This window comes from Eretmochelys imbricata, chromosome 1 (assembly GCF_965152235.1).
Source record: "Eretmochelys imbricata isolate rEreImb1 chromosome 1, rEreImb1.hap1, whole genome shotgun sequence".
Taxonomy (NCBI): Eukaryota; Metazoa; Chordata; order Testudines; family Cheloniidae; genus Eretmochelys; species Eretmochelys imbricata.
This window is the reverse complement of record NC_135572.1, coordinates 202347851-202368298: the sequence shown is the minus strand read 5'-3', so window position 1 is coordinate 202368298 and position 20448 is coordinate 202347851. Positions and strand designations below refer to the sequence as shown.

At 41.7% G+C, this 20448-nt stretch overlaps 1 protein-coding gene across 8 annotated transcripts in view; it reads left to right on the top strand.

Moving 5' to 3' along the window:
• The window catches only part of ZBTB20 (zinc finger and BTB domain containing 20), a 603210-nt gene that overhangs the window by 185498 nt on the left and 397264 nt on the right, over positions 1-20448 (top strand). For 7 of the 8 annotated variants that reach the window (XR_013346692.1, XM_077822434.1, XM_077822425.1 and 4 more), the window contains one exon: positions 5594-5669. The gene's annotated coding sequence lies outside the window, so the exon portion shown is untranslated. Of the gene's footprint in view, positions 1-2015; positions 2031-3242; positions 3302-5190; positions 5257-5593; positions 5670-20448 lie in introns of those variants that run through there. The other variant, XM_077822442.1, reaches the window with a different exon arrangement.

Here is a 20448-nt window from a genome sequence, read left to right as displayed (position 1 = left end):
CTGCTGTTCCTCACCATTCAGATGGGGTAACTCTTGGTGCAGCTCCTCCATTGCCAGCACATCACAGAGTATTATAAAAAGAACCTGCTGTGTTATGGATCTCAGCAGCGTCAGCCATCAGGTGACCATCCGACAGTTGTAGGGAAAAAATCTGCTGATGGTCCATAGACTTTTTTTCCAACCCGAAAAAGAACATTGTGGGAGTGCCAATAGCATGCAGCAGAGTATAATGGACCTGAATCAGAGCTCCCTGCCCATCTCTTCCACCAAACATCTTAGGAGCTGGTACTTCTTAGTTAAGGTTTGGTGAATCTGCACTGGGTTTCCCAAATCAAGGTTGCCATGAGGGTCCAAGATGTCTCGTTCCAGGATACTCCTGGCCAAATGCAAGGACTGCGTGGCAGCCTGGATACACTTATGGCAGAACAGTTGGATCTGGATCTTTCAGACATCTCTCCACTGTCTAATACACTGTCCCACCACTGTTTCATATAGAGGCTTATGCTGCCGCCAATGTTCCCAAAACACAGCAAACATCTCAGCGAAGTTCAAGTCCTGTAATAATTTGGTATTAAAGCACCAGTGGGCACCACAGGAAGGAAGAAGGAGAGACACATTGACAGAAGCATAATGATGATCAGAGACAGGGAAGACCACACTGGCCTTCCTGGTATAAAAGTGATCCAGTCCAGCCCTGGAGACCTGCTTGGGAGCAGCCTTCAGCCAAGAGTACTACCTAATACTGGGATGAGAGTACCTCCAAACATCTGCTAGCCCAAAGGTTTGCAGGAGACAACACAGTTCCCTGGCTAACTGAGGGCGTAGTTCCTCCTGGTTCTTGTCTAAAACATAATCTACAGTGCAACTGAAATCCCTTCCCAGGACAGTATTACTATCAGGGTCACAGCCAAGCATGGCATGGACAAGAGTCTACAGAAAGGAGACACGATCTCGCCCCAGAATAGGAGCATACACAGTAAGAAGATTAAAAAGAGTAGTGTCAATACGTGTCTCCACCTGGAGGAGCTGGCCCTGCACAATCTCCTTCACAGAGAAGATCTGTGTCCCTGCATCCCTGGAAAAGAAAACAGCTCCCCGAGCTGTGACATTGGATCTATGGCTCAAGAAAGCTTCCCCTTCCCATTCCTTTAACCAGATCCCCTGATTATCAAGGTCTGAGTGTGTCTCTCCTGGCAGCCATTAATATTGAGAGCCAAAGGTGAGCAGCACCACAGAGACTAGAAAGAGAGCCAAGCAGCAGAGGGAGATAATGGAAAGTGGAAATACTGTGAACAAAACAAGTCACGGTGATGGCGGTGTATCTTGAACAATCGCCACACACACTTCCTCACCTTGCTCAACAACTTTTTGAAACAGAAATGTTTCTGACAACCAACTGAGTTATCTCTCAAGACAAGGGCAGCTGAAGGAATAAAGTGCTGTAAATCAACTCCCCACTTCCTTTTTAGAGCTATCCAAAAACGTCATTAATCTCCTTCACACCATACCCCCCCTTCCTATCTAGCTGACTGGCTGGCACATCAGGACCCAGTGAGGAGTTAGAGAGATTGTCATCATCCTCTTCATCTCCCTAAGACTCCACCGGGTCAGAAGAACATTGAGCCACTATTGTCACATTCTCATAATTCACAAGGGAGAAAGATTCAGTGTGGGCAGCCAGCATATCTATATTCTCAAGGGGGGTAGGCAGTGAGCTGGGACTCAGCATCATCCCTGCAGCATACAGGATTGGGGTTTGAGGACTCACCATGCCAGAAGAGGACAGTATCCCACTGGAAACACCAGGCATGGAGCTGTCACCCAACACAACACTAGTCTCCTTCGCAGGGCACACAGCTCCATCCTCAGCCACTGCCAGCAGCTCAGAGGCCGCCGAAGTCTTAGTCCTTTAGAAACAGTGCTGCATAAATCCATCTCATCGGTCTGTTCTTCACCCCCATCTCTAGAACCTCTCTCTGCTTCCTCTGCAGGGAGGTGCACCGCAAACTCCAGGACTCGCTTTTGTCCAGGTACAAGTGGTGGGGTCACGATAGAGGGCACCTGTGGTGGGGAGGCTTTTCTCTAGAGGATAGCAGACACATATGGCGATGGTGGAGGGAGACAGAATCTGGCAGTGCAGATGCCCCTTGATGTCCCAACCTCCCCCACTATCCTGGGATCCCACATTCTTACCAGGGTCCCCCAAGCCAGCAGTGCATGGGCAAGATCAGGGTCACCACATAGGAAACATTTCACATTTTCAGAGGTAACGAATACTGTAAAATCTATGCCATCTATGTGATGCTTTAAAACGTAATTCAAGGGCTGTTCAGGGGTATTTAGAACCAAACGAATCTGGTACTGTAACGACATAACATGCCCCACATTTGGGTTCTTGCACACTAATGGAATCATCCTAAGAGCAGGAAATACCTTCACATCAAGAGAGATCAGACACTGGTGTCTCACTGTGAAGGAAGGGAGGACATTGGTACTTTAGTAGCAGGAGTAAACCAGGGAAAAATTTGAATAAAAGCCTCCTTGACTCAGAGTCTCTCCTTTACTAAACGATCTACTCTTGGGCCAGGAAAATTACTGTAGATTTGCTCATTCAAGAGGCAGATTTTATATTAGCACAGGCAATAATCTTAACTACACTCAGCAACACATCCTGCACAGTGTAGGAGACAGGAAGTATACACTGAATCCCATGCTTGTGGATTAAACTGCTAAACCCCTCTGAGGCGGAGAACCCCACCAACTCCTGCAAGGAAAAGGAAATGGGGGACCAATAACACCCCTAAGGTAAAGAAACAGCAAGTAACAAACCAAACCATACACAGCCTAACAGAAACCTGGCTAGTGCATAGAGCACATAACAAACTCAGCCTCACTCTCAGAAGCTCCCACAATCCCAAGAGAGAGAGAGAGAATCCGTCTCTCTTTCCTGTTTTGTAATAATGAGGACTGGAGAGATCCATGAGAACATAAGAATGCCCATCCTAGGTCAGACCCGTGGTCCATCTAGCCCAGAATCCTTTCTTCTGATAGTGACCAGTGCCAGATGCTTCAGAGGGAATGAATAGAATAGAGTAATTTTCGAGTCATCCATCCCCCATCTTCCAGTCCCAGCTTCTGGCAGTTGGAGGTTTAGGGACACCCAGAAGATGGGATTGCATCCCTGACCATCTTGACTAATAGCCACTGATAGATGACAGTATCTAATTTTTTTTTTACCCCAGTTTTACTTCTGGCCTTCACATTATCTGGCAACGAGCTCCACAGGTTGACTGTACATTGGGTAAAGAAGTACTTCCTTATGTTTGTTTTAAACCTGCTGCCTATTAATTTCATTGGGTGACCCCTGGCTCTTGTGTTATGTGAAGGGATAAATAACACTTCCCTTTTCCCTTTCTGTACACCATTCATGACTTTATTATAGTCCTCTGTTGTATCCCCCTTTAGTCATCTCTTTTCCAGACGTTCTGCAAACTTTGCCATTACGTCAGCTATGCTTCAGTCATCAGGTACAGAAGCTGTTTTAAGCGAGAGGTTACATACCACAATTAGTACTTCTGCAATTTCATATTTGAGTTCCTTCAGAACTCTTGGGTGAATACAATCTGGTCCTGGTGACTTCTTATTGTCACCTAACAATATTCTCCCTCTCATCCTCTGCAGTAAAGACTGATGGAAAGAATTCATTTAGCTTCTCTGCAATAGCCTTGTCTTCCTTGAGTGCTCCTTTAGCACCTTGATTGGCTAGTGCCTCACTGATTGTTTGGCAGGTTCCTGCTTCTGATGTACTTAAAACAATTTTGCTGTTATTATTTGAGTCCTTTGCTACTTGCTTTTCAAATTCTTTTGTGGCATGCCTAATTATACTTGACCTTTCAGAGTTTATGCTCCTTTCTGTTTTCCTTAGTAGGATTTGACTTCCAATTTTCAAATTATGTCTTTTTGCCTCTATCTGCTTCTTTTACTTTGTTGTTTATCCATGGTGGCATTTTTTTGGTCCTCTGACAGTTTTTTTTATTTGTTATATACATTTAGTTGGAGCCTCTATTATGGTGTTTCTAGATGGTTTCCATGCACCTTGCAGGTATTTCACTCATGTGACTGTTCCCTTTAATTTCCATTTAACTAGCTTACCTTCAACTACACAGAAGAGGGGATCTATCTTCCCCCCTACAAGGATATTAAATTAAATTACATTATGGTTGCTGTTACTTAGCCATTCAGCTATATTGCCTTCTTGGACCAGATCCTGTGCTCAACTTAGGACTAAATCAAAAATTGCCTCTCCCCTTGTGGGTTCAAGGACTAGCTGCTCTAAAAGCAGTGTTAATGGTGTCTAGAAATCCATATGTTCTATTAAAGACAGGCCTGAACTAAAACTCCACATTTGAATAACCCCAAAACTCTGGGGTGTTCAAAATATGAATCTGGATTCAGATCCAAAGTTTGTAGCCTGGGACTTTCTCTGTATTTTGCTAATAAAGGGGACGGGTTTGACTGTGAATTTGTACATTCTAAAAGTTTCACTGCCATATTTTCAAAATAAAATATTTTAACCAAGATATGTACTTGTTTGTTTTTATTTCCTCTTATTAAAACATTACCTATATAAAAATGAATTTTTGTTACTATGAGTCCCAAACCCTGGCAGCTTAATGTCAAATTGTTGTAATGTATTAATTTTCTCATTTGGATATCTGGGTTTTCCCTTTTTTCCTGTTTTCAGAGGTTTTACATTTGGATAGAATTAAAACCATGGATTTTTAAATGCTCCTATAACATTTATACTCAGACTAATGGTGTAACCCTTGGAGTTTTTAATGTCATTCCAACTGTTATTTGAAAAATAAAAATTGTTTTTGATTTTTCATCTGTTCAAGTGGTATGAATGTTTATAGCTATCAGTTCGTAATCTACTGTTTTTCACAGTAAAAGGGCATTGATTTTACAAGATAAAAAAACTTCACAACCAAATCAGCTATTTTGTATCCTTTAGCAAAAGGCTATAGAAGCCCTGTACTTTTTACACCTTGCACAACGCATTTCTTCTTTCTAAATTTGCCTGTCTTTCTTTTCCCTTCTGTGCAATTGTCTGACAGTACTACGTGTTGTCGAACGGATTTTAAAAATCTATTTGGCTAACATTATTTAAAATCATATTTTCTCTTTCAGTTTGTACATTCTGGTCCTAACAGTTTCCTTATTTGGCTGAGATTAACATTTTTTCCGCACTCATCGGTATGTGATGTTGTCTTTCTGTCATTTTTAATTGTTATGCCTGGTTTTCCTTTTAGAAGGTAGATTGTTAAAATTAAGGGGCAGGAGGTTTCTTTCCATGTAATTCTGAGATCCTTTAATGCAGAGGCATATTTTGCTTTTGTGAATTGCTTCCCCCCCCCCTTCTTCATTACAGACTACTCTGGGAAGAGCCTTTTTTAACCCAAAAAAAAAAAAAAGGCCACGCTTGACTGATAATGCATTGCTTTGGATGGTGAAACATTATGAAAGTTTAATTTTTAATTAAATCTGAAATACCAATTATAACTGAAAGAGATTTTAACCTGTTTCTTTTCAGACTGCCTGAAGTTACATTTTAGATGCTGAAATCACTGCACCTTAAAAACAAAAAGATTAAGCTGCACTGCATTCCTGTAAGTAAAAGCTTTTCCGGTACCTTTTGTCAGTATTTCTCTGAAACAGTGCACACAATAAAAGTGTTAGCACAGTAACTGGACATGGATAAAGGTCAGAGTGCCCTTGGATGGGATTTACAAGTTTAAATGACATTTATTTATTTTTTTAAAGGAAGTTGTGCTGGATCTTTACCAGGTTTTATGTCAGACCCCAAATTGCCAATTCTTTCCACTGGCTGTTTCGAATTTTATTAGGAATGGTGTGTAGCTTTGTCCCAATTGACATACATTTCCTGTCATCCTGTCACCAAGGATTCCTGCACTTTGGTGCAGGGATAATGGAAAGTAGCAGAAAATTCCTGATAGCATCAGAAATATAATTCATTCTCCTTTGTGATGTCATAGGACATTTTTGTCCTTTGTTATAAGAAAAATCAAAAGAAAGAGAAAGTTTCTGGTGACATCACAACAGGAGTCATCTGCCTGAGGACATTGGATGTGATCAGAAATGCATAATTCTTCTGTGTGTGTGTATGTGTGTTCCCTCTTGTGCTAGGAAACAGTCAAAATAGCATATCTTATGTTTTCGAACGAGAGATGAGGCTGTCTCTAAGAGCCCCATTAGTCCATAAATGCATGTCAGAGTCTACATCCATTCTGGTCTATTCTTATTTAGAAGCTGCTTTGTCAATGTACTCGAGAGAACAATTAATACTTGGGATTTCAGTGCATGAATAACAGGCAAGTGAATGACCAGACAGTGTAAAAGATTCAGATGCTCCGAGTTTAAAAATAATAAAGAAACAAAACAAAATCTTAAAGATGATAGGGGAAAAGGGATTTTAGTTGGGCAATAAAAGGTTGTGAAATACTACAAAGCAAAGTCAATCTGTTTTCTCATTTAAGATCAAAATGTAAGTTTGGTAATGAAATCCAGAAGTTTATGAATTCTTCCCAAGTGATATCTTTGTTTTATAGCACAAAGTGTTTCAGTGTTTTAACTGTTACATAAGGGGGTTTTCACCCCCTTTCAACACTAATGAATTTACTTTGGAGACTAGCTGAAGGGTACAGCATACTGCGGGTACATAATACCCCTTCCAGGAATGGAATGCCAGGCATGAGTCAGTGAGGCAGATTGTGCCATTCTGGCACTAATCCATTGCGTTTTTACATTACTGGCAGGGGCATGCCATTGTGTTGTTAAATACTGTGCATTAACTGCAGACTGTGGCCAGTGAGTTGGGTTTAAAATGTTCTGCTCATAGTTCTTAACTTCCTACCACAAGCAGTATCCTGGCCACCATGGTCATCACTGTAACTCTGAGCCTATGACCTAGGTTTAAGGTACTAGTAGATTTAGTGGTACCAATGACATAACATTTTGTGGGGGGCGGAGAGGATGGGTTGGGGGGAAAGACTTTGAAATGTATGAACACTGAATCTAAAAGCCCTTTTGTAATTCCCTGTATATTATAAAATAATAATCAGGAGAATTTTGCTTCGAATGCATTAGACATTTTCTTTCCAAATTTTAATAGATCTGAGAGTGAATTAAGGCAGGTTCTTTGGATCTTTGGGATACAGATGGTCACTGGGTCCTTGATGGAGCAGTGTGGAGAAATACTATTTAGCAGTATATGGCTCTGATGATTGACTGCCAGCTGGGCTGGGCGATATCACTTGGTAAGCAGATCAGAGACTCAGTGGTTGAGGAAAACAACTTTAAATGTAAATGTGGAACAGACCTGCAGAAACAGAACATTAATATCTTCATTTTACTGATGGGGAAACTGAGGCACAAAGGTTAAATGACTTGCTCCAGGTCACAGAGCGAATCAGTCCTAGAGTTGGGAATGGGACACAGGATCCTGACTCAGCACAATTCCATCCTTCCTTGTGCTCTGTCAAACCATCATAGCTGGACCTCTACTTTATGGCATGCATTATCTTATCTCCAACTTACTTCCATCATTCATTTTTCAAAAGTATCTTGCCTGTAAACTCCTAAATGCTCCTAGATTCTGTAGCCTCAGCATACAGCCCCACCTCTGAAATATACCAGGAGCATTGTACTTTATGATTCTTACGCTGTGAGGAGCATGGTGGAGGGATTTTTATGGGTGGGCATGCAAATCGTAATAATGAAATCTGGATATTGCTGTTACATTTGAGTGTCCATGTAGTCAGTAACACAAAACAGTTATAATGCATGGTGATTAGCCATAGAAGAAAAGATGCTTTGAAGTTTTGCGTTGTTTCTTACTGAGGTTCATTGTGAACAGTGCCTGCTAATTTCTGAGATCTGGGATGAGATTAATCCCAGAAAATGGCTTTCCTGTAAATAGAGAACTACCTATTTTTAAAAAAAATTAAATTTGGAGTCTGGAGAGATCATTCCCAGGCTGTGATGTCCCTACATCATCTGATTGTTCAGAATGTAAGCCATCTCCTCAGCTGGTGCAAATCATATATGCTGTTGACTTCCATGGAGTTTATGCCCATTTATGCAGCTGAGGATCTGCCTGATAGTCACCTGAAAAAGGGGCTTTCTAAAGGTAGTGCGACATGCTATTCAGAGGAGGTGACTGTGTGATTGAGCCTGCAATGTGCTGAGCACTCTGGGTCCAATCGAGCAATGTATTTAAGTGTATACTTATCATTGTACATTTATTCACTGAAGTCAGAGGGATTACTCCCATACTTAATGTTAAGCACATGCTTAACTACTTTAGTGTATCAGGGCTAGCACCTAGTAGGATCAAGCCCTTTATGCAGAATAATCTGTGCTCCAGGTGAGTATTTGCTTTCCTTTAACATGAACAATAATGAGAGTCAGATCTTTGCACAAGGGAAAGATACTATACATATAAGCTAAAATTGTCCAAAACATATACGGGTGTGGGATAAATTTTCAAAGCAGTGTCTAGGAATTTAACCATGTTTCCCTTATCTAAGACTTATAAGAATTGCATATAGTAGGTACATTTTTAATGTATGTGCTGCCTTGAAAAAATTCAGCTAATATGTAGCGTAGTGGTCTGAGTACAGGATTAATAGCCAAGAGATCCTGTATTCTTTTCCTGATTCAGACACGCATGGCATTGAGCAAGTCACTTAACCTCTCTGGACCTCACTTTTCATATCTATTTTAAAGTGTGGCTAATACTGACATACCTATGTGAACATTATTTAGTTAGTGTCTGTGAAGCTCTTGGAAGTGCTACGTATTGTTATTATTAACAAACACCTTGTGTGCACAAAACACCTGGGGTGGAGATACAGTCACTCACTGGGATGATCTTTCATAACTCACTTGTGCGTTTGTTTTGTTCCATCACTCAAAGGTATCAAGGCCAATTGTAATTTGCAAAAGTACCATATCACTCTCCTCACTGAGTATTTTTATTGCAAACATTCTTTCTTTATTTGTCTGTCTCCATACTTTCCTCCATGCTGAATTAACCTTGCTTACCAAACTTTATCCCCTCCTCTGCACTATACAGTAGAAACATTTGCATAGCCTCCAAATTACAAAGAACAAATTCATTTTGTCTACTAATTATGTTTGCTGATGATGTATGAAACAGACAGAAGACGGTTTGAATTTTCATAAGTTCAATTGAGTTTGCAGGCATAAGGAAACGAACTGGCAGAACCCAAGCCAATGTGACATGGAATGCAGGCATCCCAGAGCGCGTGCTGCTTGTGTAGCGTCAGGATGTCAGGGCTAAGAAGGGCCTTTGCCATCAGAGGAGTGCTTTTAAAAGAAGGAAATATTTTGAATCAACAAACAGTCCACCCTAACATATCCTTCAGGTTTTCCTTTACAGTACATTGAACATCATAGCGCTTGGGGGACACGGGCATCTGCTCACCAATGTTGTAACTTACTGTTTTAACCAGAGTTGCAAGTCTGAGACAAGTTTTGTTTTCCCCAGCAGTTCTCTAACCCCTATTCCTCCCATCAGCTCCAACACTGCTCACAGAGTGATGGCAAGCTAAGCTCTTTTTGCCAGAAAATTTGTGATAGAAAGGGGTCTGCTGGAGAAGACGTCTGCATACAAAAATTGTTTGGGATTCTGTCTGCCCTAAATAGAACTCAATGTCTTGGGGCTGTCACTGAAGAATTGTATTAGCACTAACAAAAGGAATTAATTTTGCCTTCTCTTTCTCCCACAATGAGGCATCAATCCAGAAACTCCTGGGGATAAATTCTACCCTGATTTTTATTCCTGCAACCCCATCAAAGTTAATGCTGTGGTAAGTCAAGGCAAAATTTGCCTCCAGCATTGCATTGGCTGAGAAGGTAGAAGTCTGTTTTGCTGCAGCATCTGACCTGGGGTACAGTTTCAAAAGTGTATAAGTGACTTAAGAGTCCAGGTGCCATTGGATTTCAATTTAGTCTCCTAAGTATTTGGCACTTTGGAAAATGGGACTCAGGCTTACTCATTTATGCTCTTTTGAAAATTTTATCCTTGGTCAGTTATATTGTCAGCAAGGCCCCTTGAAGGTAAAGGACCGATACTCTGTGTGGTGCTGACAACTTCTTAACCCTGTTTTTGAGACAAAGATGGGGAGGGTGTTAGTGTAGACATTTTGGGTCCAGATTTGTCGATGATGATGATCCGCACAGTTTCACTGAATTTGGTGGAGTTACACTGATTTACGCCACTGGGATATCTGGTCCTTAAACTTCAGATGAAATGAGAAAATCCAAGTTACTTGTTTGTTCCTTAAAAAATCACCTTATTTTAGGTCTTCTGACATGGGACATGGTCACAGTTTAAAGGTGAAAATACAGCGGATGATCGAAAGAATAAATATGCAGCGGGGTTTATGGTAATCCTTTTCTACAGAAAGAAAATTTCTCAGGAGATTATGCAACTTCGGGTTGACTCTTTGTTGTCTTTGAATCTCCAGCTAAACATCCTCAAAAGAACAATAGTGAGACCATTTTGGGTACAATAGCCTTGGAACTCTGATAACGCAGTAGATATTTTTGTTTGCTCTCAGGTTGGCTTTAATCAGACCATCTGCAAGTCAACTGATAGCAGTTAGGACTGAACGTTATTTATGTCCATTTATGTTCACTTTTTGTTTTAGATATCTGGCGTTCCTTTCTAAGGCTGTACTTAAAATGCAGGCTGGAGCACTCACAGTTTAGAAAGTATATTGTAGCATGCAGCTTTTGTTTTAGTGGTGTGTTTGCTACATTAGGTAGAGAGAGGAAAATAGCTCTCTAGTGTACAGTTGCTCTATTAGGCGTAGGGATATTGGTTGTGATTCATTCATTTTAGAAGGTACAGGGATTTCAGTGTCGATTTCCTGAGCAGTATTGCTTTAATAAGTTATAAAATACTGTAACATTTCAACACTTAAAGAGGCTACAGTGAAACGAGACAATCTTTCACTCCACTTATCAAAGCATTTGCTGGTCTCACTTCAAGAGAGATGAAAGACTAAAGAATATTGAGCAAGGAAAGTTAATCTATAGCCAGAGATGTCATTAGATAAGAATTTACAAAAAGAAAAGAGTTGACACAAACATGCTGGCTTTTGCCAGCCCTTGCTATAAATGTATTTCTTCTTCTCAACACATAGAGCCAAATTCTGCAGCTAGACTAGTGTAAATCAGGAGTGAATCCACTGAAAGCAGTATGGTTATTCTGGATTTACATTGTTGCCAGCATTTGGCAGAATAGACTGGAGATAGTTAAATAAATCCCTGGAAATGTCAAAGCCTCAGATATGTGAGATGCATGAACCTTCTATGCAGGATCCTCCTCTGGTGTAGCTCTGACTCACCCCAGTACATGATCTGGTCTTCTGTGTCTGTATCTCTTCCATCACCACCACCCATCCTTAGATAACATCACCTCTGGGACAGATTTTTATCTCAGTTACACCAATGTAAATCCATCAATCTCAGTAATTTGCACTGGTGCAGTGAGGATCAGAATGTTACCCTCTCCCTTTTCCTAAGAGTTCTCTGGGGAGTTCAACCATTGACACATTAGCAGTTCTGGTGCCAACACAAACTCTGCCTAGTCTTGTGAGCTCTGACAGGAAATGTTCTCATTGAACGTGTCTTTAAGAAGTGCTGTATTTTCTAATGACAGAAGAAGTCTGCTTCCAGAATACTTTGTGCTCATCCCAGAGCTCCCCATATCCTCCATTTAAATGAAGCAACTTCTTCCTCCCAACCTGTTGCTTCTGCAGCTCTGCCCATCACTGAGCCTGCTGGAGGTGGCAGTGGGGAAGCACAAATGGAAATGAAAGCACTTGGCAGATGCTCTGTGCTGTTAAAGGCCTTTGGAACAGGGTCTGGCTTTGCAAGATGTTTTCAATGTCAGTAATATTGATGGCATCCCTGAATCAGAAACTGCATCAACAAATCTTTTGAACCAATTGGTATCCATGGTTGGCTTTTTTTTTTTAAAGAGGCCTATAACATATTGTTAAGCATCTCATTCCAGTTCCACATACTGTTCTCATGGAAATTTTGAATAATGAAAGCCTTTTATAAGGTGGAAGTAGCTTATCTAATCTCTTTAAGACTGGCAAGAAGTAATCAGGAGTCCTGTGACTCTTAGCAGCAGCACATTTTCAGGGAATTAGGCATGTATTTCCCAGCAGCAATGATGGGAATTTTGTGCCAAATTACTGCAAACCCTTGCTGAAAATGAGCCCTCTTAGGTCATGATCCTGCAGCTCTGGCTCATTTGTGTAGGCTTCACTGGACTCATTAATGAGAATAAAGGCTGCAGGAGCAAGCCCTGAATGTAAAAAGTGCCAGTACCATTTTCATAATGTGTGGCAGGCAGCTTCCCTGTGCCTTGGGAAAAATAGAAATGGAAGAAGATCAGTTTCCCATTTGGTCCATTTTCCTAGTAGCGCTAGCGTGCACTCCCTGTTTCATTATCTGCTTAGTAGAGCTTCTGGTGTTATTTACCAAGAATACAATCTTTTGTTTTCACTCTCATTCTTTCTCTAAAAAATGCTAATAGTCACCCCCCTGTGGAGCTTTTGAGAAATTTCTCCTCCCGCTACTGTTGTGCTGTGCCTTCCATGTGGGAGTCGAGGCTGGAGGATGTCTGTGGAATGGGCTTGTTTTCATTTGAACTGTCACTGCTCAGAGTCTGCCATCCCCAAACCCGTGCCAGAGGCAGACTAGGAAGTGAGCCTTGGATCCTTGGGTTCTGGGACCCAACTTCCTAGAGGATCTAAGTGAAAAATTATACAGAATAACAGGGGGCAGCAGAGCACACAGTTGGTTGAAGACAAACAGCTGCCTGCTGGAGTGGGCTCTAGGAAGAGTAAAGGACTTGTGCATGGGAGGAAGAAAAAGAGTTCAACCTAGGTTTACAGGAGGGAAATGAGCTGGGAGAAGTGATTGTCTTCGAGGGAAAAGGAGGAAAGAAGCCTGAACTGTTTTTGGCGGAGAGCCAATGTCTGGGAGAATCTGGACCCTATTTGGAATTAGACCACTCCTGCCTAGAGAGTAGAGTAGTGCAAAGGTTCCCAAACTACTACTTCTTCTTCTTCTTCAGATAATCTGGGAAACCATTCCCTTCATATATATAATGCTTACATAAGCATATATAAACCTGGGAAACTGATGAGGGATAATTGTCACAGCAGATCAGGAAGAATTATGGGAGAAGAAAGACCCACTGAAATACATTATTTTGCTAGTCCTCTTAGCTGTAAATAATCATGCCTTCACAGTTAAATCATGTAAACTGAGACTGTATAGAAATGACATCAAAACATGATTTTTTGGCAAAGAGGTTCTCTTTGTTTGGAAACCCTATATAATGACACTGGTATGGGAACATAGTTGGGGAATGAATCTGCTGCGTCCCTCCAGGTACAGTGAAGGAGAGACATCATCATCATCACATCAAAGGATGCTAATGTATCTATTCTTTCTGTATTCTATATAGTGCTGTACTAAGTTCTGATTGATAATCTTTGATTAAATAATTCCAGTTGAACCTATTTGACAGTCTTGAGTTGTAATTAACTTAGACACGCAACGATATAGTTGATTCATAGATTCAAAGGCCAGAAGAAACCATTGTGATCATCTAGTCCGTATGTTATGAGTAGTCCTGAACCAAATCCTTGCTTCCAGCCACTCCCTGAACTTCAGGAGATTTCAGAGTCTGAACTGGGTCCAAATTTCATAATGGACTGTTATCTCTATAATGGGCCAAACCAAAACCACAGATATGAAAATTGGTGGGGAATGGGAAGGTTTGAAACCAAGATCCAGCTCTGCATTGTTTGGCTTACTCTCATCTCAAAGTCATGTTTAGAACCACTTCTCACTCTTTCAATATTTCTATTAACTAAATTATGCTGGTGTCTCTCAGTGGGAGCTAACGTTCTACAGATATTTCATTGGGCAGGATTTCTTGCTAGTAAGTAGATTAAGACACAGAAAACACATTCTCACCATTGCAGTCAGTAGCATCTGGGAGAATTTCAACGCTGTATGGTAAATTATACTTTTTGTTAGTATAACAGCAGCTAAAACACCTTTTAAATTCCCCTCTAGAATTTACATTTCAGCAACTCAGGAAATCTGAGATTGCCTAAGTATGCTATTGGTGAGACGTATTATTTATAGCCCTGTTTTGTCAGATTCTCATGGCCACAGCTCTCTATATGATTATTATATTTAATTATATTTTAGATACATTTTAATTTTTGAGCATATCTAGATTGACTTGGGGTATGGCAGTGACTCTTTTGCCTTCCCCTCTTCCTTCCACATGCACGAGCTAGCACCATGAGAGCAGTGTTGAGGGAGTTCGTGACAGCTGTAGCAACTGGTATAACTGAGCAGATTCTCCACGGTGTTGTCACTTCTTGAACACAACTCCAATGCCAACTGGATCTAGGGTACTGACTGTACTTTCTTTTGTGCTGTCAACCTCAAGGTAAAGGAGGAAATGCAGGCGTTTCCTGAGTTGACGTAGAGGAAAGGAATCTACAGGGTAAAGATAAATATTTGATGTCCTTTTATAGATTTCAAAGGGAACACTTCTTGGAACAATTACATTTGCCCTTTAACTATAAAACGGTGATGTATAGATAACTGTATGTGTGTTTTTGCCCAGGAGAAGAGAGAAGAGCTCCTAGGATGATCAGGGGAATGGAGGGGCTATCTTATGAGAGGAGACTGGAAGAGCTTTGCTCATTTAGTCTTGCCAAAAGAAGGCTGAGAGGAGATATGCTTGATCTCTATAAATACATTAGGGCAGTAAATACCAGGAAAGATGAAGCGCTATTTAAGCTAAAGGACAATGCTGGCAGAAGAACAAATGGATATAAACTGGCCATGAACAAATTCAGGCTGGACATTAGAAGGAGGTTTCTAACTATCAGAGGGGTGAGGTTCTGGAACAGCCTCCCTATAGGAGTTGTGGGGGGATAAAATATAATTAGTTTTAAGAGAGAGATGGAAAAATGTATGAGTGTGATTGTATAATGGGATTGCTTGTGATGGTAGGGGGCAGGCTTGAATAATCCTGGGGTTCACTCTTGGTTTATGTCGTATGTTTCTAAAGTTCATGCTTCAGGGTTTCAGCTGGCCACTGGCAGGGATCAAGCTGGGATATTTTTCCCCATCATTTTCTGGGAGGTTTTCATCTTCTTCCTCTAAAGATCAGGGACAGCCATGGTTGAAGATGGGACTCTGCATGGGGTGGCACCGAGCAGTCTTTCTTTCACCAATGCCCACTGTTGCTGACCTTGCCATGCACATTCACCAAGTACATCGGGATCCTAGATGCCAGTTAGAGGAGGCTTTAGTCGTGGGAACCTGTGGAACACATCCATGCCCCAGACCTCCAGGGGACCTTCCACTGGGCCTGCCCTGAGAAACCTGGCCCAATGGCTCTTTAGAGATTGCTGTCAGGGGCCAGTCCAGCTAGGACCAGCTGCTGGCCTGCTCCCTGACTAACTTCACTGCTAGGCAACCAGTGAGCCCAGATGCACTCCCTTGGAACTGACAGAGTAGTTACAGCACATGACTGGCTGATGGTTTAGTAGCCCCTCTTATAAGTCTGGCACCAAGAGCAGATCAGCAGCTGCTCAACATGTACCATGCACATAGCTGCACTTGCCCTGCTCTTGTTTCCAGTTCCTGCTCCTGCCCTGATCCAGCATGCTTCCAGTTCCTGCTACTGCTCTATGTCCAGCCTGTTCTGTGTTCAGCCTTGATTCCAAACCTGCTCCTGCTCCACCTGCTCCAGCCCCAGCCCCTGTTCTCCTGGGCTTCTGACTTCTGGCTTCAATCCTCTGCTCCACCTGTGGCTTATGACTCTGGGTTATCCTCTGGCTCTGGCATTCAGCTTCTGTCCCTCCAGTACTGACCCTGAGCTCGTTCCTGAACTTTGCCCCCGTGGACCCTGAGTAGTATGCTGAACTCTCGTTTCAGTCACTAGGCCTGACTGCCCTTGTCCTGGTTGGTCACATCACCATATATGGGGTTCAGGAGGAATTTTCCCCCAGGTCAAACTTGCAGTGGCCTTGAGGTGGAGGTGTTACCTTTCTCTGCAGCGTGTGAGGGCAAGTCCCTTGCCAGAATTATCTGGGTATATCTCACTTTATCATTTTCCTGCCATTTCAGGGGTCTTGAGCAGTGGTGCACCTCAATCCCTTCCTTTTTCTGCCTGTGAAATATAATAGTCTAGTCTCCTGTGAGCCGTAATACTTTGGTCTCATTTTGGTTGTTGGGTTTAGTGTGCAGATGCTGGGTGGTGTCAGAGGCCTGGGATATACAGGTCAGAATAGATGATTTAGTGGTCCCTCCTGGCCCAAGCTCTATGACTCTTATCAACTAATTTTTGTTTTTTTAGGGTGCATAAGACTATTTTTCTTATAAAGCATGGCCCCCTTCTTTGTCTTTCCACTTTATGAGTCTCCTGTGTTCCCTGGTCTGATTTAATCTTTCCAGCAAAACAATCCTCTCTTCTTGGGAAGTGACGAGGCACTAGTCAATTTTATCTGCATTTTAAACACACTGGTCCTGTACTAGCTCTGTGGCTCTGCTTTGACTCCCATTCAAATCAGTGGTAAAACTTTTCTCTTTCTATAGTTGATGCAGTCCAGTCCCCAGATCAGCTCTGCTCTGGTACTTCCATGGAGGGCAGGTCTGCAAGCCCTCTTCATGCACTGAGGTTTTTGGATGTTGAGGGCTTGTGGATTGGGCCCATGGTCTGTATTTGGTTAAGTTTAGTGAAATAAACAAAGCACATTCTGGACAATTCAAACTCTCAAGTTATTAGCCTAATGTCAACTCAACTGGTGTGTGTATTTAAAGCTAAATTCTACCACCAATTTGGTGGGACTAAATGGGAGATGGTGGAAATGTGTTAAGGATATATGGTTTTGTTATATTTGTGTGAGTAAAGCCCCCACTAACTACAATAGGAATTTTACCTGCCTGTATATTTGAAGGTTTGGATCCTGCATTTCTTCCCACTCGTATAAAGCTGAGACCATTGTTTCTAATTCATTTCCAATATGGGGTATAAGCTTAAGCCACAAATCATTCTCAGAAACCTGTTTGTAAGCAGCTCTAGGTTATAGTATGTCTTTGATTGGGTGGAAGGGAGCAGAAACAGAAAAAAGAAAACAAACAAAAATTCTAACCCAAACCTAACTTAATAAAAATTACAGGAATTGGTGTTGCATATAATTGCTTCCTCCATGGCTCTTGTGTTATGTTTGTTCAATTTACCAGTCCAAACAAGATTTTGCTCCTCTCTGCCCTGCAGATCTGTACTGGTATAGAGGAAAATAAATTGTTTTTCTTTATTTCTGCTTCATACATCATACCCACAAACCCAGTGATGTTGTCGAGGAAGGAGGGGGAGGAATTTTTGGGAAATAGGTATGTATGTATATACGTAGGCACAGTAACTGTTGAGTGTAGCTCTTGCTGCAGGACCAAAAATAAGTAAAGACCTTTTAGTTTGGCTTATCTTAAATCTCTGTTAAAATAGAATCACCTTGCGTGATGAGCCAGCAAACTGTGTAAGTAGAAGTGCATGGCAAATCTATATACACAGTAGATCAGAGCAGACAGAGGGAGAAGGGGCCTATTAGGTCACCTGGAAGGACTGATGGGCTGCCCCAGGTTTAAACTCCTGGAGACAGAAAGGGTGGAGGATCTTCAGCTCTGGAATTTGCTCCTTGTTGTGGTCCTACAACAGCCAAAACTTATGCTCTTTACAAATGAAAGATGCATCTCTGTCTCAATTTCTAACGTACCCAACATTCTTGTATCTAGGTGCCATGTATATACATAAAGGTCATATCTCATTCTCACTACCCCTCCTCTGGGACTAAAGTGGAAACATTTAGGTGGTCACCTGGCTTTTTGCTGACCTGATGTGGTCCAATAGCAAACTGAGTTTTTGCTGTGAGTGATGGGGGGCAGGAAATGGCACAGAGCTGTCTATGTTGTGGATAGTTATTACTGGACATAGGTATTTCATTGCAATAAACACTGTTAGGTATTGTCTCATTGGGTACTCTCGAGACTGGTAAATAAATAAACCCTGCAGAGCATAGAATATCAGGGTTGGAAGGGACCTCAGGAGGTCATCTAGTCTAACCCCCTGCTCAAAGCAGGACCCATCCCCAACTTTTGCCCCAGATCCCTAAATGGCCCCCTCAGGGATTGAACTCACAACCCTAAATTTAGCAGGCCAATGCTCAAACCACTGAGCTATCCCTCCCCCCTAAGTATGGTTGTTCCTTACAGTATACTTTCCATAGCTAAATCCAGTGTAATTTTAGCTGTTAAAGTGGGCTTCTACCACTTCCTGGGGAGACTAGGAAAATAATTACAACATTTTCAGTCAACTGTAAAATTCAGTACTTGGTGTGGGTTCAGATTCCAAACCACCCCCAAATCTAGAGAAGCTTGGATGAAGCTGCCTTTATTTTGGACACTTTGTTTTCATCTGAGACACTATTCAAATGGGACTGGCTCCACACCCCTAATTCTTCATTGCTTTATTGTCATTCTCATCATTAAGCAACTCATCTTGGGGAAGTCCTGACTGTTCACAATAAGTAGGATCATCTTCTGACTTGGCAAATGGAGTCTCAGCATGGTCTATGGAGCAGCTGTTACTCATTTTATCTACATGATGGTGACCTGATCCTGGATTATTTTTTGGGTGATAAAGGAGATTTCACGTTTGTAAGCAACATTTACAATAGCTTTGTAGTATGCAGGCTTGTTGTAGCCATGTTGGTCCCAAGATATTAGAGATAAGATTAGAGATAAGGTGGATAACGTAGTATCTTTTATTGGACCAACTTCTGTTGGTGAGAGAGACAGGCTTTTGAGCTTACACAGACTCTTCTTCAGATCTTTGTAGTAGGAATTAAAATCAAAACCTGGATCTGTACCCCCATGCAGAGGTGGATTAAGACTAATGGGGTCCAGATTCACTCCTACCAAAGGCCCTCCACACAACAAGTCAAATTTCTGTTGCTCCTGCTCCCAATGTCCATGGCAGATGCCAACATACTGCGGTGGTGGGCCCTCACCCAATAGATCCTGCTTTAATTCAGCCTCTCTCACACAAACTTTGTGAAAATGCAGATCCAAACTTTGTAACTGTAGTCAGCAGTCTGTTGCTTAACTGTTTAATGCAAGTCAGGATTTAGAGAGCTAAAGAGAACTGCAAAGTCTGCCTGTCGAGCCGGTTCAGTAAGGAATGCCCCTTATTTTCATTACAGTCAGTCCCTTCTCCCCTCTACAAGAAGGGACACCATAGTGGCAGCTCTTATCTGTGCTGGGCCAAGCCATCTTCAGATATTGGTTATTAGACATTTGCTACCGTAGAGATGCAAATTCCTTTTAATAGTTGGTGCCTCATTCCTGTAGCTCTCTAACTCAGAAGAGATTCTCTGGATTTCTGATCCTCAGTCACTGAGCAAAGGCCACCAACCTTTGGGCCCTTGAGTTCAATTGCCATCCCCTGTGTCAGGCACTTGGTTTTATCTCATGGAAAGAATGTTCTTTCCGGGTGTGAGGAGTACTGTGGGACATTGTTTCTTTATTTCTGTCAGCTCATCGGATGGAATTATGTTCATCCAGTTTCTTTGGAAAAGTTATCTCGCTGTGTCCAGAATTTTCATACATTTTACTGGGATTCTGTTAACATTTTGGTATGGAATTCCCAACTTTTTACAATACTTAAATGATGGAAGCTTTGAATTAAGCTGAGCCCTAGTGCAGTGCTCTTGACTTGAAGGTAGAGATGAGTTTGAACTGCAGTTGGAATCCAGATTGGGACCCCCGGATTTCCAGGAGAAGGAAGAAATTCAGATCCAGCATTTGGATTTGGGTTCATCCATACTTTTTGCAGATCATTTATTATCCAGAGCTTCAGTCCAGTGTATGCCCATAAGGATCACAGTAGCAAAACATCTTGTACTGTCAGATCTCACCCATGAAGAAGTGCATCTAACATGCTCCATCCCTTTCCCATTAGAACTCACCACAGTATTTCATTTGAAACTTTTTTTGGGTCAAAAAATGGCCTTTTAAAAAACTAGATACATTTTTGGCAGAAATTTTCCTGGTTTTGAAATTTTATGATTTTTTGGGGGGAGGGAAATGACAATAACCAATTTTTAAAAGGTTTTTTTACCATTCCCCCTTTTTTTCAGTCACAAAATGGGATGTCAGGGAGGGAGGGAAGGAGAGGAAAAATAAACTAGAGAAAGGAAGGGGGGAAAACTGAACAAAAGTTTT